Here is a 27,765-nt window from a genome sequence, read left to right on the forward strand (position 1 = left end):
CCAATCATAGTACCTAGGCGACGCGACTACGCTCTAAAAAAATTTAAAGCCTGGAGTTTTACTTGCCGAAACCCCGATATGATTATGAGGCACGCCGTAGTGGGAGACACCGGATTAATTCTGACCCCCTCGAGTTCCTTAACGTGCGCATAATGCACGGTACACATACGATTTTGCATTTCACCCTCACTGAAATGATGATGACGATATATGGTGTTTAGTGACGCAAGGGCGAATAATGGTCAAAGAGCGCTAAGAAATGATATGGTGTAGTCGATGGTGTAGCCAGTAACAAATGGTAGATGTAACATGGCTGTACATTGGCCTAAAATATCCAATGTAAACTGTACTGTATATGCATTAGAATATGATAATAACATGTGAGGCGTGCTATGCATGCATAATGTGCGTTGCGAAATGATTGGAAGATAAAAATGTAAAAATTTCGACAAGCATTAATGCCTTACCCGTGCTCTTGTACACAAGAGCAGGGAAGCTCGCGCTCTAAATGCTACAATCGCAGCAGCAGCCTCCAATAAGTGGCTGTGTTACGGTTCGCTTGGGTGTATAACATGCAGTAAATGAAAAAACTAAAACTGATTTGCTGTCAAAAAGTGGGCCATTGTTAAGGAACATCGCTGGGTGGAGTGAAATTTGCTGACGGTATGACACAGGAAAGTTTTTTCTTTTTTCTCTGTGAGCTTCTAATTCACGACATTCCAGCAATACATGGAGGTCAGTCAACGTCTCGCCAGATTTATCACTGATAGGCGGGTCATCAGCAGTCAACAGGAACGAGTTTGTGCTACACGTGTGGCCTATATTCTGAGTCGACAGAAGATTAGCTCTGTTCGTCCTATTTTGTTATGGGTAGATAATTTGCTAACTGCGGTTTAATGGCATGCAGTTGATTAGATGTTTCAGTGTCCCAATAGCGTTGCCAATAGTTTCGAAGGCATTTCCGTAAGAAAGGCTTGAAGTCAATGGAAGGAACAGCTATAGAGCGACTGGCTTTTGCTGCTATTGATGTAGCAGTTTCGTCAACAATCATATTGCCCTGGATGCCTCTGTATCCAGAGACACGGCATATTGTCACATACTGCTTAGGCATCTGTGTCGTACACGGATGTGAGTAAATGTCATTTAGTACCGGATTTTTACTTTTATGAAATGAATTTAAGGATCTTACGACACTTAAAGCGTAAGTGTATATAGTGATTTTTGTACTTTTGTTTTCCTAATATGTTGAACTGCTGACATTACTGCGTATGCCTCCGCCGTAAAAACACTGGTTTCAGTGTGCAGAACATCAGATTCAGAGAAAGAAGACCCGAGTGCTGCAGAATGCCGCCTTTTAACGCGTCAATGTAATACTCCGGGCACGAGTATTTCGCCCGGAGTTCTATAAAGTGAATCCTGATAAGTGTCTCTTAAGAGCCTTAAACGGGAAGGTGCCTAAACGAGACACTACAAGAACATACTTAGAAAGTTCAAAAAGAGAGAGAGGGTTTCCTTGGGCTCCATTGCTCCCAATGCAAATGTCATCCACTCTTTGAAGAAACAGAAATAATAGCAAGCAACGGGCAGGAAAACACTATACTCATCATTGAGGCAGCGGCTATCGCAGAAGGCAACTGCGTTAGCATACCATCCCTAGCATTCACTGCTAAATAATTTTCATTCCTGGGGTCTGTATGTGGGAGGTAGCCTTAAGCCTTAGCCCGGCCATGGTGCGCTCTTGTTTACTTGTGATGACCGTGTTGCCTTGCACGATTGCAACTGATTATGATCAAGCGCGCGAGAGTATATATACATATATTTTTGTAATAAACACCAGTTGGAAGTTCGCGCTTGTCCTTGTCGCCTTTCTGTATCCCGTGTCCAATCTTTCGCTTGTCACTTCAGCATGGAATACCAACTAGCCCGGCCTCACACATTGCTTCAGTTGAAGTCTACGATGCTTTACCGCACGTATATGCAAGAAAATAATATTAGGGCTATGAGCCTCTGTGCAGTTTGAAAATGTTCCTTGAAGAATGCAGCTTTTAATTTAACCTCCGACACGGGTAAATATTTCAGTCCGTGGCAGAATTCAGAATGCACGCGCGCTCACCGAAAACGAACAATCTGCCTGGAAGAAACTTCTTTGTAATCAATGTCCGAACAATTGGAGGGATTACCAATTTATTGCTGCATTCCAGCTGGACGACCGACCATAATCGGAAGAAGGAATTCTACACCACGACAGGACCTAACGTCACAGAAGAAGGCCGTGCAAGCGCTTCTGCGCTTCTTGCGATCTACCGGCCTTTGTGAACGTCTCTAACTGGAACGTCCTTCGTGTGTATGTATCTGTGTGTGCATTTTTTTACTCTTTTTTAACTCTTTCCTCTCTGTCCTCTTTCTAGCCCCTATATCCCAACCCCAGTGTAGGGTAGCAAACCGGAGACTAATAGCTGGTTAACCTCCCTGACTTTCCCCTTCATCTCTGTCTCTATCTCTCTCTCCCCCTATCTCTCCCCATCTCTCTCTCTCTCTCTCTCTCTCTCTCTCTCTCTCTCTTGTTTTCTCTGTTCTCGTGTAACATCGGACTGCAGGGCATGCCACATACTTCCCGACATCTTGCACCACTCGAGGCATCACGCGGTCGTTATTCCCGAGCGAGCGGAAACAGGCATCTTCGCTTCGGCTTCGCGAAGCACGTATACGCAGCGCGGAGCCCGTAAACGGTGCCTATATAGCAGCACGCAGCGGGCGTCGCTCGCGGGCGCGAAGTGTCTGAACGTTTTCCGGCTTCAGTCTATCGCGGCACCTGGCGTGAATATAAATTGGGCATCGCGCGCTGTTATTCCGGCGCAAATGGCGTGTGTCCTAATGCTTGAGTTGGCGACAAAGTTCTCGCTCCAGTATCCCGAGCGACGCCGTTTTCCTGTTCTGTGCGAATGTGAGGTCACGCCGCCGAGTTTTCCTTTACGGAATTATAGGCAAGGTATTTATCTTGCCAGGCGCTCGCCGAAGCAACACTTTACCTGCGAGGCTTTCCCTCTAATTATGCAAACATTTACTTCGTCCACAGGAAGTGTAGCTGTACTTGTTTATGGTGCCTGTGAAGTGTTTATAAACACGTCTATCGAGAATTCGTAGCCCGTATACTGCCCATAGACAGTATATTAATTTACTGTTTTGCACTCTCAATCGACCGCTGTCGACAGTATGTGTCTAGATTACGTGGACAAACGGATGGAGTCAAACTGATTACATTTCCTCCATGGGGGAAAAGTAGCCTATAATATGTAAGTTGCATGTGGACTGCCCAAATATATATTTTGTTAGCGTCTGTTCTTATTCATTTCATTCATACCTCAAAGGCCCGATGGCATTACACGAGCCGTGTGCATTACAATGGCAGTAAACATGAAACATCAATCAGTATCGTTAATAATGATGGAGTCGTTGAAGAGGTGGTTGGTCGTCACGGCTAACTGGCAGGGAAGATCATTACAGTCTTTGCCTGTACGCAAAAAAAAGAAAGAAAAAAAAAGAAAAGGAGGGAAAAGCGGTTGCATGAACTCGTTCAGGATAAACGGCATTCGGGTGGTTGTGACGCGAAGCAAGTCATTGCGAGCTCGTCATTGCAATGACGTACATTGCCGCATGGTCCAGCGTTTGAGTCCGCTACGAAAATCCCGCCGAGTATCAAAAGTCACTCCTCGGAAGCGAGCGCCGCAGTACGAAGAACGATTCCAGCTCCCCGGCACACATTAACCGCAAGCAAATACGGGGTTCCGAGAACCAACCTGACGGTTATCCTGATGGATGCACCTACTTACACTTAGTGATGGATGCACCTACTTACACGTCACTTGAAGCATACAAGTAGTGACGTCAGACACGCCCAGTCTTCGTTTACTGAGGCGAAAACGCAAAATTTTCTCTACGTTTTGATTTACCTCGTGACTGTCACCAGACTCTAGGTGGTTCTAGTAGCCCTCGCCTTACATTCAATCTGGCTCCCTCCTTTTTATGGGTGTGCGAATAGTGGTTTTCAAGGCCGAATCGAATAGTGCTAGAAGCGAATCGAATGGAATATAGAATAGTTTTCGAATAATGAACAGCCGTTATCGCAATTTATATAAAAAGATGTTCACATCCCAGTCTTTTTAAAGTTAGCACGCTTTCGTCATTACGTAGTATGTTATCAAGCGTTGTTTGTTAAAAGCATAAATGGAGCATTAGGAGCAAACGAGCAGTTTCTTCGCATGCACAGGACTCTTCATAGAGCGCGAGTGATTCTGGCGTAATTCTGGTGTTTAAAGGAGACCATGCTTACATTAGGACAGTTGCAGCGTATTTTTACTTTGCTACAGCCCATTCTCTCTCTCCCTCTCTCTTATTCTGGCGGCCTCATTGCGTGACGTACATGCTCTTGTAAGCATGTTTGTAAACAAAAAGATGGCTGTGCCGCAGGGTCTTTGACTCGTAGGGTTTAACATCAGAACGCTGAACAGTGGAGCTACGAGAGGCGCCATAATGGAGGACTCCGGATTACAGTTTTGACTATACCTGGCGTCCTTTAACGTGCACCTCTGTTCAAGTACAAAATGCCCTATCAAAATGCGGCTGCCAAGGCCGAGATTCGAACCGGCGACCTCGTGCGCATCAGCAGAACGACATATATCTGTAACCAATGAGCTATCTGATAGCTCATTGATAACTGATAAACTGGTAAACTGGTAAATGATATCACTCTCTCTCTCTGTCTTACGGCCGTCTCTTTTGACGACACCGAAACTGACGACAGCGCCACCGCGTATTCATGATGATAATGTATAGCCCCTCCAACTAGTTGTACGCATTAGAAATTTAGTTTCACCGCACGCATTACAGCATTAGAGCCATTAAAAGGGTACTACAGCAGGTCATATTAGGAATTTTGAATGATTGACTGAGTCTTGTCACGATTAAATAATCTGGGCTCCATCTGCGAACTCTATACAGGAACGAAAGGCATAAAAATATCAACTACTGAATGTCCGGCCTGCTCAGAAAGCACTCATCCAGTCACTCGAAAAAAATAAAAAAGAAGACTGATGTGAAACATTATCAGGCACAATAAAAGAAATGAACCCATGATAAATGACGAAATGGCGCACCGAGAAAAATATCGCTCAGACGACTGCCATCTAACTATTTTTTATTTATACACTTTGATGAACATATCGTATTGACATTTGCAGCGGAGGTCCAATCAGAAGTGTCTCAAGATGTATGCGCGCGCACGTAATGAACGTTGTTAGTTCCACACCAGTGCGTCTGGTTTAGATGGGCCACGTAGGCGTGCACAACTGCGCACACAGTGTCCGAAGGGCTGAGCTGCAGGCCATGCGGCCGTATGCCTGGGAACCATATTTGAGCGCAGACCGCGCTAAGTAGCCAACACACGGATTCAGCACGCCGCGTTCCACCGCAGGTGTCGAACGAATGGATCAGCGCGCAGATGCGGCAAGAAGGCAGTCGTGTCTATAACGCCACAGCTGGCAGCGATCGCCCAACCTGTCTGAGAACGCACGCTCGTTTCGTTCGTCATTATACCAAAGACCCATGCACTCCCGTGCGGGCCTGCCGTATAGCTATGGTCACGCGGTCGATAAGAACGCGTGCAATTCAAGCCGAGCGAGGATGTGTCCTCGCGTATACGTGCCAATCGGCAGAGTACGTCAGCAGATAGAGGCGTCCTTTCTGTGATTTCATTACTAACATTGTTAACGGCAGCGAGGGAACACAGTGGTCATTATTAATCAGCACAGGAACAGCTATATTTTTTATCTCTGCCACCTGCATTTCAGGAAGCTACCTCGCGCGCGTGTGTGCGTGCGTGAACTATAAGCGTTTGCGAAGTACGTAAAAGCCGCGGAACTCTTAACGTACTCGTTTACCAGCTCGTTAGCGTTATGAATAAAGGCAAAAAGTGAAGCGACAACGCTCGCGTTTAAAATATGTACCGCTGGCCTAGTTGGTTTCTCATTATTTATAAGTTAGAGAAGCGCGCTTAGGGAAACACCGCAACGCACAAGAAGTCGCAGTTTCGCACGAAAGGCGAAGCATCGATTTTGATAACAAATTCGTGGACAGCTATACGAAGTAAGGATAGTATTTTTATCGGCCGTATAAACTTGTAAACATAGGCATACTAATTGAATGAACAAGCACGGTGTCACGCGCGCACAAGCAAACATCAACACACCTCACTCGATGACTGCCGCAACTCGCTGTCAAAGCGCTGCAGCAGCAGCGAGCGAATTGACCTTCGTGCTGCCGCTCGCATCAACGTGAACTAAGCCACGAAATCACACAGCGCAGCGCGGACTCTGTACCTGTCGCAGATGGCTTTCAAAATACGGAGATCCGGGCGGGCGGGCGGGCGCGGCGGAAGACGGCGCGCTTCCTCCCCGCTTTCCTCCGTTGCGTCCGCGAGATGGAACCCTGATCGCCGGCTCCTCCTCGCACGCTTTCACTCGCACATGCAGCATACGGCGCGCTGCGACGATCTTATCGCTCTTGAACTTTATACGAAACCTCACGGCGACGGCGACGGCAGAAATGCACCCGGAGTGTCCACATAATTGCTATCGCAATAAAAAGTGCGGCGAGTAATACAGCGCTTGTCTTCAACTAATCAGTGAGCCATGGATTTCCCACGACGCTTAGTAAACGCACGCGTATGCCGGTCCGTGATCTGTCCTTGCTACAGAGGTCGGACTTGTCGGTTCCCACTTTGTGCTTGTTCTTCCCCTCTGTAAGGTCGTCAGCTAAGATCGCGCACTCCATGCAAGTCTTCGGTCGTTAGCAATAAACTTTTCCCACAGCTCGACCCGAAGACAATCTTTGCGACTGCTGGCTTCGACACATGTGGCGATAGCATGCACTATACTCAGGTTTCTCGAATGCCTTCTTTAGGCTTACTTGATGCTCTGCAAAAGACCATTTCCGTCTCGGAAAGCATCTGTCAAGCAGCAACAAGCAGACGCGAACCAAACTAATCCAACCAGCAAGATAAAAAAAAAAGAAGAAAAGGAAAGTCGTCAAGCGTAAAGTGAATTGACCGAAAGAAGCAAGTGTAGCTGCAGGCACTGGAAGACCTTTTTGCACTGGCGTAAGTCCATCAAAGGACGCAGTTCACTACAGCTACATCGGTAATAAGGTCCAGCGTGCACCTACATTTAGCGAAATGCGCGAGTCGTGCAAAGGGGACTTCACTAGTTATATAGTAATAATAGCTTCGATATGTCATCGCCTCACGAACTCTCAAAACTGACGTCATCGCGTGCTGATCGCTGATGCGTAAGTGCAAGCGCCGGTTTGTTTCGTGCTGACCCTTAAAGCAGAGAATTCGCGGTATTAACGCCTGCCTTTCCAATAAATAGAAAAAAAGTTTTTGAATCGAATTTGAAAGTGCAGCGTCGCCCTATTGTCGCACTGCACGATCGTGCACGCCCATGCGCGGATTTCTCCGGCCTCGATGAAGATTCGCAATCAAAGGAAATGTCGAGCCACCTAAACGCTTCGAAATCGTGTTTGCTACGGCACGCGAGGAAACTTAATGTTGCGCACCCATAGAGCTTCTTCGTTCAATATTTCGTAAGTTCTACATATACGCCCGTTCTGTTCACGAACTTCAATTTCGCTCCCCGCCGGCCGCTTTATGCAGCTGGATTGGTAATCAGCGCTCGCGAGCTTTCTCTCTTTGAACGCGAGAAGGGGGGGGGGGGAGGGGGCGAATCATCTCGCAGCTGCTTCAGGCATCGCTTCGCAAGTCGGCGACATACGGCTGCCGCGATTAGAACGAAACACTTCAACGTCAATTCGCGCGCTCGCGATCGAGGGGAAATTGCGGTGCACTCGCAATTGTCAAGCCCGAAAGAAAAACAAAAAAAAGGAAAGAAAGAGCCCACTCGGCATTCACCGGTGGCGGCGTTTCAGAAGGAGGAAACGTACTACACAATTTGCCAGCCATAGGCGGTTGAGGGAGGAGATGCGGACGCGGTAGGATGGTCGCTCGGTCGCGTGGTGCGCCGCACCCGGCCGTTTTCCTCTTTCCGCCAATTTCCGCAACGCGTACTGCGAGCGCGTGCGCAAGAAAACACCACCGCGGCCCGCAACGAGACACTCTGGCGTTTTCAATTTTCCCTGGATGGCACGAGGGAGCAAACAGAAGACCGAGGGGGTGGGGGGGGGGTGAGGGGCGAGAAAGAGTTAGGTAAGAGGAAAAGAAGGCAGGAGAAAACGCGGCAGAGATTAAGAGTGGGGAAAGGGACAAATAAAGTGCCATGCTATGTGAAAGCGAAAGTGGGATGTCATGGGTAGGTAGAGGGAAGAGAGAGAGAGAGATAGATAGAGAGAGAGAGAGACGCGCTACAGCAAAGCGACGGTGAGCCCGCGAATCAACAAGTATAACAACCACCGCGACGCGGTAAACATATACACAAAAGCCAAGCCCCGAGCGGATCAGTCAGACCCCCGGGGGACGCCGACAGCCGAGAATATTGCTGTTCCACTAAGCGGCGGGGAGTGGAGCACGAGGGGCGACTGCTCTTGGCCAAACAAACGCGGCGGAATTTCAGAGACACTGTATGTCCCGAAGATGGGCCGAACAGCCCCCAAACCCCGCCCCGGCGAACTCACCTTGGCTGCTCTACTTTTGTTCGGACATGCACGTGTATGCAAACGTTGTCAAGGGGGCGGCGGGAGGCGAGGGCTTTCCATTAAAGCGCCGAACCTTGTTTTGAAAGCATTAGGGGGCTGACAATGGAGACTGCGTGAATGACCGCGTATATAAGCCGCGTTTTTGTCTCGTGAAGGTACACACGGCGAAGGCCTCATTAACGAAGCACCCTCGTTACAGGTCGCCCCCCCCCCCCCCGCCACCCTCGCAGCACCCCTCGTTCTTTTTTATATCTAATTGTTTTGTCGTGTGCCCTCGGATGCACGCCTCAGGTGGAAACCGCTGGCGATACAACTTCTGTAAAGGGTCGGCTCACTTTCGCCCGAGCCTCAAGAGCAAACGAACAAAGTGAACAGAAAAGGACACGAAATAAGCTATACACGACATAACAGACTCCACTCGAAGCACGGTATTCAAATTGAAATTCTACACCGCGGGCTGTTTCGAATAAAGCGAGGGTTTCGACAGGTTCTTCAGATTGGAAAAAAAGAAAGAAAAGATAGACGCCGAACACTCAGGCGCCTGAGTAATATGTGACTTCGCAAATGCCAGCTCTTTCAGCGATGCAAGTAACATGTGCCTCCATATTGCCAGATCGGTGCCAGATAAGAGCAGCAAGTCTTTTCTTAGGTACCTCTTCGTTTGAGTTTGCATTGGAGTTTGTTTTTACCACAATCATATAACATTCCTTTGACGCACGTACAAATAGAAAGAAAGGAAAAGAACTGCGCCGAGAAAGGCGGGAGAAAGGCTGCGATTCGAAACGCAGCTTGACTGGCCCCACCCGCCAGCGAAACAAGGCGGCAGAGTTTCAACATTCAAAAATGTAATTCATGTTATAAAATATAATACACGTTACAATACACACAAAAGTTGCACAGTACATAAAAACACCAGCAAGAAAAATGGGCCCAATATTCAAAACAGGAACAAATAAATAAATGTATGCCAACGTAAAATTGATCCATTGAAAGCAAGCTACAAGAAATACACAATATACAATTGAACATATTGCTGGTATTAGCTCATACAGAAGAATCCATTTCCAACAACACTATCAAGACGTCAGATTAAGCACGTCATTAATTTCGAGAAAGAAGGCGCAATCGCTCAGATGATGTAATATTAAATTCATTAAGTGTGGGCGGAAGTGTGAATTTTAGCATTTGGAAACCATAGTTTGTTCGGCATCGGGGCATATTCCAGTACTCATTGCGCCTAGTGAATCGGGACGAGGCGTTTCACTCTAGACATGCTATACGGCTAAGGTCATCACTCCCTCAGTTAATTCCAGTTTCATTAGCAAATATCAAAAGGTATTCGTATGTATGTACTATCAAATCTAAACAGTTTAAATTCATTAAATATAGGTGAAGCATGAGCATTGAATTTGACGTTTGCAGTTACCCGTATCCCCCACCAAGAGCCCATACCGTATGGGCGAAGTGAAAAGTACGTTACAGATTATCAATTTCTGACTTAACTGGTAGGAACGACAGACTCCTCCTAAGTACGCGTAAAGCCCTGCTAAACTTTTTATCTAAACATTTAGGCACGGTAATCCCACAGCGAGCATATGCTCATGGAAAATAACTCCCAGGGCTTTTGCTGTCGAAGAAAATTCAATCGCAGTGTTATTCAAGCGCAGCTATTTTGTAGCAGCGCACACGATTCCCGTGGCATGGGAAAAAACGGCCTCTGTTGTTAAACACTTTATTTGTAAAGATTTACGTACAGACCCCACGTACAAATCGTGTAACGCTGTGCTAGCTACTGAAACAAGGTCGTCCGTGTCCATACCTAGGAAAAGCAAGGTAGTGTCATCCGCGTATATGACATACTGGAACGAGTGATTTATGTATACGATATCATAAATATAAACAATAAAAAGCAATGGCCCCAATATACCACCTTACCAACCTATGTAATTATTTGCAAAGAGGATTTTTCCCGTAGGGGCTCCAATTTTTCGACGGCACTATTACTTTGATTTTTTTTTTAACCGTCGTGCACAAAGATTTGGATAAAGGGTATACATACACGCATGGCATATTTCATGGTGATATTTCGTCGTGATATAAAACATTCAAACATGCATACATATCTATCGAATCGTCGAGGTTAGAGCCAGGAACTCGAGCGTGTGTATGCTCACCGACTTGGCCGTCGTCATTTTCGTGGGGATGACGTTCATTTAAGGATATGTTGAAATCGCAGGGAGCGTTTCGTTTGCTGCGCGACATTGGTTAATTTACTATCGACGGTGCGACAATTTTCTTAGTTAAAAAAAAATATTTCCCATAACACAATCAACTGCAGCTCGTACTTAATAATCGTGGTGGGGCGTGCGATTAGAAGTTTTAAAGCGCACTAAGTAAAATTGCAAAAGTACCATCGCAATGCATTTTTGACGACGACATACAGGCAGATATCTCAATATGCGGATGGTTTCACATAAAGCGTGGTTTTGCAGCTTCGAGGAACACGACAAATTATAGATCTATAATTTGCAGCTTCTGACGCCAGCTGTTGTAAACGTATACCTAAAGGCGAGAATCGGAGGGCCTACGCGTAAGTTTGCGATATTCTTTCTTTCTTTCTTTCTTTCTTTCTTTCTTTCTTTCTTTCTTTCTTTCTTTCTTTCTTTCTTTCTTTTTTTTTCTTTTTTTCTATTTCTACAACCTTGTCTGTTTCCCTTGCAGTTTTCTTTCCTCACATGAACACAGCTCGTTACGATGCTTTCTCTGTTCGTGCAATCAACACTTAAAAAGGCCGTTGGCGAACACACTGGCTGCTCCGAGAAAAAGGACGCGCAGGAATTCGTTCGTATAATCAGCCACTATCGCGATGCGTAATATAGATGCAATATTTGGTAGACATGATCGTCACCACGCGGTATACGCACCAGGCTTGCCTGTTCACGACGCCGAAGCTTGGTGATGGGCCCTTTAAGACAAGTGCACACTTTTGTAAGGAAGGAAGGAAAAAGTGGAGAAGGAAAGGTAGGGAGGTTAACCAGTTTAGCGTAACCGGTTTGCTACCCTACACATGGGAGAGGGATGGGGAGATTAAAGATGGGGAAGGGGGAGAGGGAGAGAGAGCACATAACACTTTTGTAAGTTCCTGTTATAGTTGTATGGATAATTTCGTCGCCCTCGTGTATGGCCGCACACCTCATTAATCCGATGGAAAACAATAAAGTTTTATTTCTCTCCGTGTGTCCAAACTATGACACTGTTAGGATAAGATAAGATAGGATAGGATAGGATAGGATAGGATATCCTTCTTTGATTGCGCGTACCCACTGTGGGGGATTGGCCATGATTTGGATGGTATTAGGAAGATGTTGGTATTACAAAAACTGGTAAAGGTGTCATGTGGAAAAGGATAAAAATAATGTATGAAGAACTTGAGAAAAACGTCTTCAAACAACTATGAATTCCTCCTGTTGCAGTAGTACAGTCGTCGTCGTCGTCGTCGTCGTCGTCGTTGTTACCCTGAGCTCTCCCTGAGTCCCTGACTTCTTCCCGAGTCCAAAATGTAATGAGTAAAGTGTGCATTCGTTTAAATGCAACATTCACAATTTACTCTGGCGAGGTGGAGACTAGCGGGCTTTTTAACCAACTTCATGGAAGCACCCAGCACTCTAATAAAAAGTATACGCCCTTTGGGTTGTATTTTGTTCCCAAACAATAATCGCCATCTGTCTTGCCCGCATTTCCTTCCTTTAATGCTGCGAGCCCGGAACTTCCTAGTCACGAACGGCTTGCGCGTTATCAGCTTGACACAGCATTCTCGACAGGAAATTAGCGAGCGCCGAGCTTTCAAGAAAGGAAACGCAAGCAAGGCAGTTGACGATTATTGTTCGGGGACAAAATACAACCCAAAGGGTGTAAACTTCTTTAGAGTGAGATTTATACACCATGAAAATTTTACACCCTTAAGGGTGCTTTCTGGTTGCACTGATAACACCCTTACCATTAGCGCCTTACAAAAATTTATAGAGCCCGACAACGGAGCTCTAACTAGACGTGCGACGACAAAACACGTAGCTGAAAACTATGTAATAATTCTGACAGCGTTGAGCGCACAGAAATATCCGACAAGAGAATTTCCCAGGGAGAGATATGAAACTTTCCTATCAGATATTTCTGCGCGCCAGAGGCTGTCAGAATGATTACACAGTTTTCACTTACGCCTTTTATCATCGCATATCTAGTTATAGCTCTGTTGTCGTCCTCCATAAATATTTGTAAGGCCCTAACGGTAAGCGTGCTTGTTACCAGTGCGACAAGAAAGCACCTTTAAGGGTGTGAACATTTTTACAGTGTATCATTAATTCTTTATAGCGTCAGAGAGAACGTCACTGACTCTCGCGGAACAGAAAAAAAAAGATTGACTAGTGATGCTTCACTACCCGTAATTATCGAAAGAAGGAGCTTGTGCAGCCTTTTGAATAGGCCGGTTCGTAAACTGCCATTACAATCGGTAGGTGTGAAATAAAGCGTGTACATACAGGATGATTGGCAAACACTGAAAGTCCACACATTCCTTGAAGTAGCTTATTCGACTGCTCTGGTCCCCCGCGTTAACCTATACGATGCCTGTGATAAGAATTTGGGACTGTATGCTGTCGAGAAACAGTGAAAGATAATAATAATAATAATATTTGGGGTTTTACGTGCCAAAACCACCTTCTGATTATGAGGCACGCCGTAGTGGAGGACTCCGGAAATTTTGACCACCTGGGGTTCTTTAACGTGCACCTAAATCTAAGCACACGGGCCGCCGTGGCCGGGATTCGATCCCGCGACCTCGTGCTCAGCAGCCCAACACCATAGCCACTGAGCAACCACGGCGGGTAACAGTGAAAGAGTACCGACAGACTGATCCGCCACTGACAAACTATAACTAGCTTAACCACGAAAATCATAAGATGGAGATAGTAATACCACTCTGGGCATGAGCATGGAACGCGAAACGTAATAAAAAGCGAAACTAAGTGTTTCGCTCTTTATTTCTGATCTTGTTTAGCAGCTACACACAGAGGGAACGGAATTTGTACCACCCTTACCGTCGAAGTTATCCCGCGCGCACGATAAATAACTGACACTGCCGCAACGGCAGCGATAACGCTCTCTGGTAAATATATTATTAGTAACAGTAACAGGCCGTCTGCAGCCTGGTCGAACCCAAAACGTTTTTTTTCCAGCTATATATACGTTAGTGTTACGGTTACGTTACGTTCCCGTTACTATCTTTGCCTTGTTCTTCAATTCTCCTCTATATGCTATAATACTGCTGAGTATTCGCTCGTAATCCTGTATACGCGTTCTCATTACGTTACTGAACAACCCCATCTTACTCGTTTCTATTACTCAGCGGGTCTTCTAGGCATACTTCTTGTTTTCGTTATGGCATTTACCAAGTATGCCCTCTACATAACGTTCTAGTTTAACTCGCAATGCCGAGTATCCGCACAACTACTGCAGCAACTTATATATAGTTACGGTAATGAAGCTGTAGTAGCGGTCACGGCGACAGCGTTCCAGAGCGGGGCAGCGGATGCGATTCTTCGTGTTTACGTTGGATCCCCGGCTGCTCTCGCTTCCTCATCCTCTCATTCTTGTTTTCGACTGCGAGAAATACCTTCGTTCTTTTTCCCTTTCTCACTTACGTTATGCCCGGCGCTCACTTTTGTCTTATTCTCCTCGTTCCTTTGTTTTTCATACTTATATACGTTACCCAATATCAGAACGCCCCCATTCCTTTCGTTTTGTCTCTATTATTTCAGCGAAACTAATTATCCTTAATATACGCTTCTTCGTCACCGAGGCGGCTCGAAAGAGCCGGCGCAAATATTTCTTCTCCGCCTGGATTCCATCGCTCGACGCCTGCATTCACAGTCGTGCTTCACGGCATGCGGCAATCTCGGTAATTGCCTTCGGCAAACGTTTCGTTACTTTACTTCGACATTGAAGCGCGATACGGATTAAGTACTCAACGCGGCGCTCTTCCTGCGTGTTGTTATTGCCGTGATTATCAATTAGCGTTTGAGAAAATAATAACAAGCCAGCAAAAAAACAGCACACTTCGCCGATTATGAGTGTACTTTTAGCACAGCCGTCTGTGCCCTTTCAGTAACGTAAAGGGACAGATAGCAAATTGTATGAGTAATTTACGCTACCACATGCAATAGCAAAGTGTCGTGAAAGCGTTCTGGCCATGTAAGGAGCCTTGCTAATTCTAAGGCAACTGGTGGCGACGCCTCTCTAAAGTTTTCGCACCAACTCGCCATGATGTCATGAGTACTGACAGCGTCAACTCAGGTTTATTTAACTGTTTATCGGTAAATAAGGACTACACCGTAAAATATTATATGCCCCTATTCACTTTAAGGGTGCAAATTACATTCCAAAGGAATCAGACTCGGCAAGTTTCGAGAACTTCTGCGATGCCGGAACGACCCAAATACTCGTAAATACTCTGAAATCCGTGACGTCACGATTTCCTGAGATTTCGGCCGTTAAATTCAAGGAAGGAAGGCTTGAACCTTATTCTGAGCAGCAATACTAGTTGATCTATGAACTGGAAAGGTAAGCAACCAGAACAATACGTTGCCGGCTTCTCCACAACCTTAAATGATCACATGAATGAGACGAATCAAGACATAGTTATGAAAAATACTTCGCTAGTCTTTACCAAATTATAGTGGATATAGAGCGGAAAACTTTACCACGTCGGCGATATCCACAGTGGACTTTTTCTTCTTCTCTTAATCTTTATCTCCCTTTTTCCCTTCCCCCGTGTAGGGTAGCTAGCCGCGCTCAGTCCTGGTTAACCTCCTCAGCCTTTCATTTATCATTTTCTTTCTCTGTTCGACTCGCTCCTCCTTGGTGCCTCATTCAACCAAAGATAAACCTGACGATACTTGGCGTCCGGAAAAAGAGCAGATATGTCACCACCGGCTCTTAAACAGCTTACCTTACTCCTACTAAATGAGGAGTACAGGTACTACACCCACATGTACACTGACGGCTCCGTCCTGCCGAAGAGCTCTACCGCAACTGTCGTCACCTCAGCAAAAGCCACCACTATCAAGTTGAAAACATCTCACTTGACAACGCCGACGGCAAAAGAACTTGCAGCGCTTCGAGTCGCACAACACTTTGTTAATGACGATCCAACAGAAAATTGGTCGACTTTTTGCGACTCAAAGACAGCATTACAGTGTTTATTGTCAGCCTTACCACGCGGTCCGCATGAACAGATGGTATTTGAAATCACAGAAGCCATACACCACCTGACTGAGAAATGACATGAAATAATTTTTCAGTGGCTACCAAGTCACTGTGGTATCATCGGCAATGAACGTGCCGATCAAGCTGATCGTTCGGCTCATGGAGAAGACAACCGTCTACCGATCCCGCTGTCTAGGATAGATGCAACAAGGATGATCCGCCTACTTGCATGCCAATGCACAACATCAGAGTGGAATGAACCATATTTTATGCGTGCTCGTTTACACACCCTGGATCTAACCTTAAGTCTCCGAATTCCACCAAGACTTCTCCGAAGAGACGCGACCCTTTTGTGTAGGCTATGGTTGGGGGTCTGTGTTTACCAATGCATATGCGTTCCACATAGCGATGGCCGACACCGCAGCATGTGGCGATTGCGGCAACGCAAAAACGATTAGTCATGTTCTTTGCCAATGCCTGCAGTGCAGTGTGCAGAGACCATCGCTTTCCGTCGTGCTGAACCAGTAGGACGACCAGCCTCTGTGGGAAGAAATAATTCTGAAACATCGACGCGACTTTTTTTATTATTATTATTGATATGATACAAGGAGAGGTTGGCGCACAATTTAAGGCGCAACATCGCATCAGAAGCCGCGCAAGCGCTACTGCGCTTGCACGGTCATTTTGTCCCTATCGAAATGCGGTCGTCGCGGTGGGGATCGAACCCGCGTCCTCGAGCTTAGCAGAGCAACGCCATTGCCACCAAGCCACTGCGGCAGTTCTTACTAGTCTTTGTAAACTTATTTGGGGTTGCTCTTTCGTGTTCCTTTAAAACGACAGCTGCAATCACATGAATACAAGCTATAACTTGTGTTCGTGCGATCGCTGCTGTAACCCGATTTCATCAATTCATCTGTGCCCGACGTGCCGCTGTCCAGTCTTAGGTAATTGTTTCTGCACTATATTGCAAACCTGAGAAGCGCAAGAACTAACCTTGACTAAGGGCGACAGTATTCCTGTTGCCTCACCTCCTTTACACGCGAGACAGCTGGCAGAAGAGGCATGCCAGCGCGCGACTACAAAGGCTATAGCTTTCCGACCGCGGGCCAGGCAAGCGGCAGGCGCTTTCACGCGATTGCGCTTCTACGCCAGCGACAGGTTAGCAGACAGAGCCTTCAAATGAGAACAAACTCGTTCCTGCTGCGCGCAAACAGAGCGAACACGCGCTAACGATCCGTGCTCCAACCGTTTCGGGTGACACAAACGAGAAGGAAAGACGTGCGGTCTACGCTTTCACTCGTTGCCCTACGCGATTTGCACCGGCGTCCCGGAGCGATCCTTCGTGCGAAACGCGTGACGCATGCGGACACGCGTGCGCCCAACCGAAGATAAAACAGGCGCGAAGACAAGATTCTCGAGTAGCGAGCTCGGGGAATCGATCGCAGCGTCTCGCGCTGTCTCTAAGAAAAGGCACGTCAAACGGACTGGCTTAAGGCGCAACGAACAAACGCAGCGGAAGCGAGCACGCCGATGCGTGAGAGAAGAGCAGACGACGCGTCGACGACGGCCAGACGACAGCATCCATTTCGGCGGAGGGGCAAACGGAGAGAACGAGCGGGCGCGCGACCCAGAAATGGTATAGCAGCGCGTGTACATATCCGTAAGCGCGGCGGCGACAAAGGGAACGAGCGCCTTTTCGATGCGAGAGAAATATATCAAAGACAGGCAACGCACGAGGCAGGAAACGTAATCTCCGAAGAGCGCACGGCAAGGCATGCAGCCGCTGCACGGAAAGCGTATTATGCAGGCAGCGCGACGGGGACACGTGAAAGGCGGCGACGCGTCGATCGGACGCTGTCGTAGCCGCTATCGTAAACAGTCTCTCGGAGCGGAATCTCCGAGGCGAGGATCGAGTCACGTGCCTGGCCGACATTCTTGGCAAGCTGAGGCGGGCGAAGCCAGAAAGTAGGGGGCGAGGTCGCTTATCACTGAGCCCGCTCACGCATCGAGGGGTTCCGGCGCCGCACCCGAGCCGCCCTCCAAACCGCGAATGCGGACGTTCCCACTTGAGGCAATCGAGCCCGAGCAAGCTATTAGAGGCGAGTCGTGTGCATGCAGGCTATTCCGCGCCACCGGACGTGGCCGAACCTGAGCTCGACCGTGTTGAGTCCTCACCGAGATTCCTTCCCATACAATAATTAATTTGAAGAGTGCGCATAATAGAATCCAGAGAAAAAAAATCGATAAAGATTCTGCGCACTTTTCAAATTAAATATTGTGTGGGAGAGAGAGAGAGATGGAAGTGTATTATGTTTCTATAGAGGGCATGTGGGCCCACAACATGAACTTTTTTTCGATTAACGCCTGCAGGCATCCTTCAAACAACCCGCTCGGCAGTGTCCCTCCCATCTATACGGACCACAATAAACCAAAGAGAATACGCATGTTACGAATGTTAGCGACGTCAATTCACAAAGAGCATACGTACTTAAATGATCGCTAAAAAGAAACACTAGATCAGCTTATGCTGGTAAAGCAGTCTTTCAAAACTCTATTTTTATTAATTTCGCGGTAATGGGTTGATTACTAAAAGAGAAAACGGAGCCTCCAAACTTCCATTTTCTTAACTTCGAGTCCAAAGCTCCGCGCAAGCACTTCTGTCTGACGTCACAGATTTCAAGATGCTTTTCTTTTCCTTGTTATTATCATTTTTTTTACTTCGATTTGCACCATTTCTAGCTGTCCTCCTCTCACGGTGTAACAGCGGCTTTTTCTTTTTCTTCTTTTTTCACTCTAGGAAGGTAATTTACTGATACAGGTCAAAAATTTTCTTCCCTTTAGTCATCCCGTAATACAACCAAATTGGACATATGATGGCAAAGCGTGATGGCAAAGAGGCGTACACTGCATGAATCCAAAAACCCTTCCACATATATGTTTATGAGCCAAATAATATTTTTCTGCGACGTTTCGTCAACAAGCACAGGAACAAGAAAAATATAGTTACAATACATTAATTGATTTCAAGTTCAACACGAGCTATCTGCCGAAAACCATAGAAATTAGTTCTGTAATTCCGCACTTCATGCTCGGTCAAAGTATCAAAGACGCATAGACAACAAAAACTCTACAACGTCGATTCAATGGCTTGTTAACTTTCGCTAACTTTCGTTAACTTTCGTTCATCTCTCGCTCGTCTAGGGTCCAAGTAATGGCGCAGCTACGTACAGTAGGCTCCGCCGACACGTAATAAGACGCACTACGTCTGAAGGCCAAGTATACACAGAGCACAATCCTCACTACACGAAGTCGTGAGCGGAACTTGGCTACAGCTACGCTAAAATCAGCAGGAGAAACGCAGGAACGACTTCCTACGGCGCGTCAGCCACGTACCGTTTCGCTGGTCGCCACTGGAAAGAGCAAAATTACAACACTCGGCCCAGTTTGGATTGGGATGGCAGTTTTACGTCCCGTTCGCTGGAGAATGTTTTCGACGTGATCGACCCGTAGGAGACCTTAAGGAGTCTCCGGGGTAATAGCCGGCCGTCAGCGCAACTCCCTCGCGTGACAGCCAGGCTCCTGCTTGGACCGATCCACTCTTCCGCAATGACTCGCCCTACACGCAACAGCGAGGAGGACCGCGTATACGCGACATCCGAAGCGCCTCTGGAGCCGGGATCGCGCGCCGCCGCGGGGAATTGCAGCCCCCACACACTCTGCTAGATTGACCATCGGCCCAGAAATAGCGACAGCGACCTACGTAGACCAGCGAGGGACATGTCGACATCTGTTGTCAACAGCATCTCGAGTCTGCACGGTGTGCGCTGTCCTCCCGAGGGGCTATCCATCAGGGTGGCGCGAAGTACATAGTTTGCGAGCTTGTATACAATACAGCGCGGAGTGGCCTTCTCCCGATTTGCGCCTCCGGGCGCCACCGTTTCTTTTTTTGCCAATTATGCTAGCTTCAGTTCGAGGGATACAGCAGTGAGACGAATACGGGTGCAGTGAGTTGCTGAACCCGTTTGATTAACCAGCGGTGGTGTATCGACGACGTTGCAAGGTTGAATTCCCGCTCCTCCCGCAGGGCTGTGCACATGACTCCTTCTCTTATCGTGCACTCCTACCTTTGCTTTTCGTTTTAGCGCCGAGTTTTGTGTCGTCAATCAAACCGAACTAGCCAAATTTGCAGTATTGATTTACCACGTTTGATTTACTTTTGCTACGTATACACGCCCTCCCCAATGCCAGGCGAGCGAACGGCTACGCACCATGGCCCTGGCTACCACCGTGCATCGCATCACTGACACGGGAGGAGGGGGACCGCCTGCGAACATCGATCAGTGCTGACGGAAAACGTTCTACCACGCGGAACAAACACTCACGACGTGGTCTTGGGAGGCTCGGCTTTCCGAGCTGGCACTGGGAAGCCAACTGGCGACCCTGGACCAGGCCCGGCGAGCCGCTACGGCCAGTGGGGCTCCACAAGAAGGCTCCACCCGACATTAACCCCACGGAGTTCCTTCGTACAATAAAGTTTATTCTCTCTACCACGCGGAATAGTTCGAGTGACCACCGCATTGAGCGAGACAGAATTGTTGCGGTGTCTGCGGTAGATGTGTTACCCTCTCCCGTATATTAAAGAGGACATAAAATAGCAACACCATATCAGTTTAGGCTGGTGAAACATCCCTCGGCGACTAAGCTTTAATTTATTTAGCGGGAAAATGGCTATTCATACTCGAGAAAATAACGGCGAAGCACCCCCACAGCTTGAATTTCGCGCCAGGACCTCAGCGCCGGTGCGTTAGTGCGACGTCATCGATTTGAAGTATATTCTAGTGTTTGGACCGTTTTGGCGCAAGGAAATGTCTCCGAAATTGCCACTTCGAGTCCTCAATTTGTTTCTTATGAATGTGATGTAGCCCTGTAACGACAAACGTGCAGTTAGCGCCTAGTATAAGCGCTGTCAAATTTCCCGCCGTCAAGGTGAGATGGTTCGGAAACTTCGGTGCGGCGTCTTTGGTTCTCGCGTCTTGCCTGTCTTATCAAATGTCTCCCTCTCACGGTATAACAGTGGTAGATTTTCTATTGCGAAAGCATAGTAATACAATAATGTGGTGTGGTGGGCGACTTTGTTCCGCGACCTGGTATAGAACACTGCGCTGCGAAGAAATACCGTGGACAAGTTGAACTAGGACACTATATGGCGACACAGGAAGCGCGAACTAACAACCGTTTAATCTTGAACAGTTAATTAAACAGTTGACAGACTGCGCTTCGTGCATGTTTAGTGTCCTATAGTGCTTCACGTCCTTGTATATAGAATTGCTTCCCAGCGCAGTGTTCTACCATGTTGATAATGTGTTGTGTGTGCGGCCTGATTGTATATAGGCTCTTTGTAGAACGTATCGCCTCAATTAAAAAAAAAAAGACGTGAAATTTTTCTCCTAAAAAATTGGCAACAAACGTTACAAATGCCGACGACAAAAAAAAGAAACAAAGAAGGAAAAAGAAAGGAAAGAAAGCAAACAAAAGAGAAAAACATAATGATATTTTAAGCGCTACTGCTAAGGGCGTTGAATTAAATATATATGTCAAAAAACGCATAATTATTCGTGCTTGCAGATTCTAGCCCTAACAACAGCAAGGGCAGTGCGGCAAGTATGTACTTCAAAGTAATATAAATAAGTCCAATAAAGTAGTAGTCTGTAACAGTATATATATAATATAAAAAAAGTCTGCCAAGCTTGCGATTAAGACGGAGTGTGTTACAGTTGGCTAATGCGTGATGTATTATCGGACGTCAAAGGGAGTCGTCCTTTAAGAGGCTCGCCACCTGCGCCCTTCCACTTTCAATGTGTTTCAATGGATAAAAAAGAACAAGAAGGAAAAAATAAAGCGTGATGGCAGACATGAATTCAGCGGAGCGCCTACATGTTGTCAGGATTGGGGGCTCAATCCCATCGTCCGTGGTCCTTTGCCAAGATTGGAGTACGGCATGAATTCGGAGGTAGCTGGCCCATGCCGTCGTCCAACTTATTTACGCTGAGATCGTTGATGAAGTGAAGAACTGCTTCTCATCGAGAACGAGGAAAAGGGGTTTATTTACAGAAATTAACTCAGTCTAACATGACCGCTTGAGAAAAAGAGTGTCAGTCCAACATGACTGCATGAGAGAAGTGACTCAGTGACATGAGTCAGTGACATGACTGCTCAAGAGAAGTGTCCTCAGCATTCGCACAACCACAGTTTTTATACACTCGATCCGCCGGTCCTACGACGCGGCGACTGTTCGTTTACTCATCACCAACGCGCCGCTGCTCTGCAGAACAGTTTACGTACACAAAGGCAACCGCGCTCTGATGCCCGACGACGGCGTTGGCGGGTGCCGTTCCGGGAACTATCGTTGCCGCTCGAGGGTCGCTCGTTGTTCCGTGCCACTCCGAACCGTGAGAAGCACAAAAATACGTCGTTCCCGCGGCAGCTTGTCCATGCGTGTCAAATCAGCTCCGCGTTGGGGAACTCCGGAATCATTGTTCACGCACCGAACTAGTTCCGTCACAATGTCGAAGGGGCTGGAGGAAGGCGGCGGATTCCAACGCAAAGGCCGCTTCTTTGAACGCCTCCCAGCTGCAGCGACGGAGAGGGAGAGGTGCGCGTCTTGCACCCCTTGTCGTAATCGGGTGGCAAGGTGGCAATCTTGCTTAGCGGCTCGCCATTCTTAACAATGTTCGCAGGCATTTTTACTTTGCATTCGCGCCGCATTGCAAATGCGCGTCCCACCGAGAAACTCGTTCTTCCCTTTTTTTTTTCTCAGGTGTTTCTTCGGCGTAGCCAGCGATCAAAGGAGCAGGCAGCCAAGCACTCCATACGACCTATCGATTCGAGTTCAACGCGTCGGCCCATTAGGGGTGAGGCGGGCGGTCTCGCCCGCCGATCGCGCACTTACGAACTCGCACACGTACTACGCCGAGCACTTGCAGCCGCGCCCTAAGCACGCCCCTGGGTTTGCGCAGAGCGTTCCAACAAGCAGCGCTAGCTCTCGCCCTAAGCAAGCTAACTCGAGCGTTTGCTTTTTTCTTTTTTCTTTTTACCGACGCGGCAACCCTGTCGCGCGGACGCCAAGCAGCACAGGCGCGCAGCAGACTGTTTACATAAAACGGAACGTGGCGGGCACGACAAGGCGTCGTTCACACTAAACGAACCGATCGCAGAGAGAACATACTCGGGGGCACCTGTTTCCGCTCGAACGGCAGCAGCGCCCTTTCGCTAATTAGCACCGGGAGTAACGAGCGCTCACCGCCACGGGCACGTACACCTCCGCGCCGCGCACCAACCCTTTCCTGGCTCCGCACAAAGGTGGAAAGAGAGAGAGAGCGGCCGGGTGGCCATATCCGCTCAAAACAAGCAAGGCTTTGGTAACAACACAAACACACACGTCCCCTCAGAAACACCAGGCTTGGAGTCGTCGCAGCGCTTTTTCCCGGGTGGCCGTCGTGATAAGATTGCCGCTAACGTTGAATTTCTTCGCTTCGCCCTAACGTGGCCGTCCGCCGTGTACGCGACAGCCCATCTTCCTTTCCTCTCTCTCTCTCTCTCTCTCGTCGACCGTCTAACGTCGTGTTGTCCCCTGCCTTGGCGTCGTCGAGCTTCTTCGCTTACACAGCCCATTGTTGTTGGGAGCCCATCTCTGCACAGGGTAGATGGCTCGTTAAGACAGCTCGCTCTCGCTCTCTCTCTCTCCCCTGGGCAACCCCGGACGAAGGGCCTCCCCCTGCGTTTACCCGGCGTCGTTGCGCAGCGGCGCAGCTCGGCTGCCGGTTTCGTTCCAGCCTTGTTATCCGACAGCGAAACGAAACTCCTCTCCCTTTCGTCTGAACAACGGCCTCAGCGCGAAACTTGGAGCCTTCCCAGCTGCTGCGTTTCCTTCTGGTTTCTTTTGCTTTTTTTCTCCCAATTCCTCCGTTCCTATATTCTCACCGAGAGACTCTCTACCTGCCGCGCCGTCCGAAGCATGCGCGCGGTTGGACCGCCGGTTGCGCTTTCGCAGGTTATCTCGAGGAGAGGACGACGACAGTAAACCGGGCCAAGTTGGTATACGGATTCATGAGGTAACTATAGCAGTGTGGTAAAGACAAGTACGAACGTGTGTAATGGGCGATATTGATGTGTTACTCAATTTCGTCCTTGTCTTTACCACGCTATTATCACGAAGCAACCACTTGTTGGTTCGAACGCGCCCATGGTAAAAACAGCAGCTGAAATAACGAACGCTACGGTCCAAGTTCATAACGAACATTACCGGGTCCGAGTTCTCCATCATTCGCATTCTGGGATATTACGCTCACTTTTGCGTGACGTAACACCACCCCCCGCAACGCCTCACTGGAGGGAAGGACATCCTCATATGTACTGCACTCGAGAACTATATGCGACAAGAAAATAATGTCGACGGGAGTTGTAAGTGCCATTATTTTCGTCACATTCGCTACCGCTGGCCTAGCCAATCTATCGATGTAAAAGTGACGTTCCCAAAAAAGATCGGTCTGGAAAACGGCGCCCGCCTGCTCCCTATTAGCAATGTGGCTGTTCCCTATTAGCAGTGTTTGCCAAGCACAGTGAACCGTGCGAGCGTATGTACCGCAGGACAGGAACATCATGCATGTAGCATCATCATCATCATCATACACTTATCATCTAATCCTATCATTTATCCTCCCCCAAACATAAACTATAACAGACCACAGGTTGCCTAGCTCAGAGGCATGTCCTTGAAGCCCCTCCCACCTACCACCAAAGTATTTCTCTCTCTCTCTCTCTCTACCTTAGGTGGCGTTGCTACCACTCGTTATAGCCGCCCACAGGTTCCGAGACCATGGCCGTGGAATGGCGGCTGGCTGGATGGCTGGCTTAATCGAGTTACTCCTCGCGGATCGACCAAGGGAAAGTGGGGATGGAGACACGCGAGCTCGCCGTGGCGTGCCGCCGCTAATGACTTTTTTCTTTCGGTTCCCGGCGGAGCTCACGCGCTCCAGCTGTGCTTGCGGTTGGCTGTATGCGGCCGCTATATATGTGTTTGTAGATGCGAACACACTCGCGGTGCGGCGAAGAAATGGATTCATCGCGAATATGAACGATCGGGCCAACAGACAGCCACGTCACGTGGCAGTTACGCGCCGAGACTAAACGAAATGAGAGCCACGCGCGTGCGGCGACATTACAAAATCACTGAGTCGCATTAATTGAACTAAAGATGTCAGCCAACATTTCAGAGGCCGATAAAGAAGGTGGACATTTTCTTTCTGTAGTATTACAACAACAACAACAACAACTACAACAACAACAACAACTACAACTACAACTACTACTACTACTACTACTACTACTACTACTATATTTTTTTTACAACAGCGCACCGGAAGTTGTATGCGAATTCAAGTGAGCGCTACTATATACCTACAGAGTAACAGAAATCATGATGAGGCAAGTGTAGCTATAGCTGACAGAAACAACGAAACCAATTTTACTCAGCGACCATGTGTTTTGTTGTTTGTTAATCTGCAGACAGACTGGAAGGTAGGCTAGAATAGAGCAGGAGTTAGAGAACAAGACACGGCTGAGAAACGAAACCACTCCTTTCCCATTATGAAACGGGCACACATACCACAAACGCACAAACGTACTAAAAATATACACAAGACAAAAATAAAAATGAACCAGAAGTAGCATTCCATTTGTGACCGGGTTATGTCACGGATTAATGTTCATATTCACTGTGACCATATCCACTATGTTCGTATCCACTGTGCAATAAAACGGCTATTATACGGGAACACACGAACGTCATTGCTTGAGTAGTCTCGAAAGCAAACATTCAATACGTAAGCAGAGTTCGCAAGCGATCGTGTTGCGCCCAGCCCTATGCCTATAGCACACGGGTGCCCGCTCTGGCCTGCCACTCAATCTCACGCATACGATATACACGCGCATAGTGGAGGGGAGTGCCCACACACACCACCAAGCCTAAATGCAAGCTGTGTCTTATCTGTATCCATATTGATCGTCTACCAGAGAGCGAAAAAAAAGAGAACGAACAAATTACATGTAATCGCCGCTCCAGATTCATGACTACACTTGTGTCCGAGCTCTACACAGATCCGAGAGGCGCGTTTTCCGGCACTTCCCGCTCGGCCAGAAGATCGATGTGTTCTGGGTCAATAACAAGATTGCTTCCGGCGATGTGAGCTTAAAGGGCCGGGCGATGCGGGGAGGAGGGGAGTTGAGTGGGGAAGGGCAAGGAGTGCCGATGATCAGTAGCCATCGCTGCACGCCGCAACTCTTCGACGAAGCTATGCAAACGCGGCCGCCTGCAGAAAAGGCCAAGGTCATCGACTTCACTCGCTCTCTCAATCCCTCCCCTCTCTCTCTCTCGGTCCCTCATATTCTCCCTATACTTACGTCTTCCCGAGTGAGAAGAAGCAAAAGCGAGCGCACTCCGACGACACCCTACACTAATCCCGCCAATCTCCTTCCAGGGGATTTACACGGCCCGCTGAACGTGACGCCAGCCGCCTCGGGACGTTTGCGAACTTTACTGCCACCCCCCCCCCCCTTCCCCCGCTCGCTCGCTGTGGCTGCGTGTCTGCACTGATTATGGTTGTGTATTTCTATATACGACCTACTTACTGCAGCGCGTCCGTTCACTTCACCCGCGAGAAAGGGAAAGAGAAAAGTGCTTCGACAACTCGAAGGGATTAAGAATAACTGTTCGAAACAGCCTAAAGGAGAACGCGAAAAAAAAAAAAGTTCTATAGCGTGACTAATCCATCGACGCGAACACGTGCGAAAGAAAGGCGCCAAGAAAAACGAGCGTTTTACGTAACCGGAACCGACAGGCATTAGGACCTCCGAGTGCGAATTTAGCGAGCCGATGGCCCGTCACGAAAGAGCATCCAGGGAAACACCGCTAAGCCTGTAATTCTATGGCATTTCATTCGGTGCTGCAGAACTGACTACAAGCGAGATGAATAGAGTTTCGTCGTAATTCCGCACTAACAAGAGGTTACCCCTTTGAACAACATTCCCAAAGTTCTGTAATCGGATATACGCGCGCGGAGAGGATTTCGGAACGTTACCCAAACGTTCCACGTCTTTTATGGGCAACGCGCGATTGTGCGTTCGAAAGAACGCTCGTAAACTTTGAGTACTTACGCGACAGGAGAGTCCTGTACAAGCGACCTTATTTCTCGAATACGAAACCTGCATCGCGTGAACGAATTCCGGTATATGCGCGTACGCGCCAAATCACAGCACTGCTATAAAATGTTATTAGTACTAAAAAGGAGTTCAAAAGGAAGTCACCGCTAAATCCTCCCAACACTCGGTTGCTATCTTCGGCACACTCCCATATAAGATGCACTCGGCTTGAGTATGCGTACGTCTTCGATGCTTGTTTCCCGCACGCCGTACCGTAGTTCGAGTACGTCATCACCTAAAGAATGCAGATATGGTGGCACAGCCAGCTATTCGATGCAAAGAGAGAGAGAGCAAGAGATTCTACATATTCAAGAAAAAAGCCGTTCGCTTCATTATGCACATACGTGCTCCCGAATTCACTCCGCAGTCTATGCGATCGTGCAGGCATATTCGCAACTTTCACGTACGGTGGCGCCGTCGTGCGGCGGTGGGCGGAAACAATCGAAAGATTATACTCGCCGCTGGCTGCCGCCCGTTCGCGTAGCGTATTGGTGTTATCTACGCTTTTCTTTCACTTTTGATTTATGTTTTAACACGTTCAAAGCT

At 47.9% G+C, this 27,765-nt stretch overlaps 2 protein-coding genes across 6 annotated transcripts in view; both read right to left on the reverse strand.

The window, feature by feature from the left end:
- Positions 1-19,547, reverse strand: part of LOC139054980 (uncharacterized) — a 45,501-nt gene extending 25,954 nt beyond the window's left edge. The window contains exon 1 of the mRNA XM_070532686.1: positions 19,357-19,547. The gene's annotated coding sequence lies outside the window, so the exon portion shown is untranslated. The remainder of the gene's footprint in view (positions 1-19,356) is intronic.
- Positions 1-27,765, reverse strand: part of LOC135916873 (uncharacterized) — a 150,032-nt gene that overhangs the window by 101,931 nt on the left and 20,336 nt on the right. The window lies entirely within an intron of this gene.

The sequence above is a fragment of the Dermacentor albipictus genome, chromosome 1 (genome assembly GCF_038994185.2).
Source record: "Dermacentor albipictus isolate Rhodes 1998 colony chromosome 1, USDA_Dalb.pri_finalv2, whole genome shotgun sequence".
Taxonomy (NCBI): Eukaryota; Metazoa; Arthropoda; class Arachnida; order Ixodida; family Ixodidae; genus Dermacentor; species Dermacentor albipictus.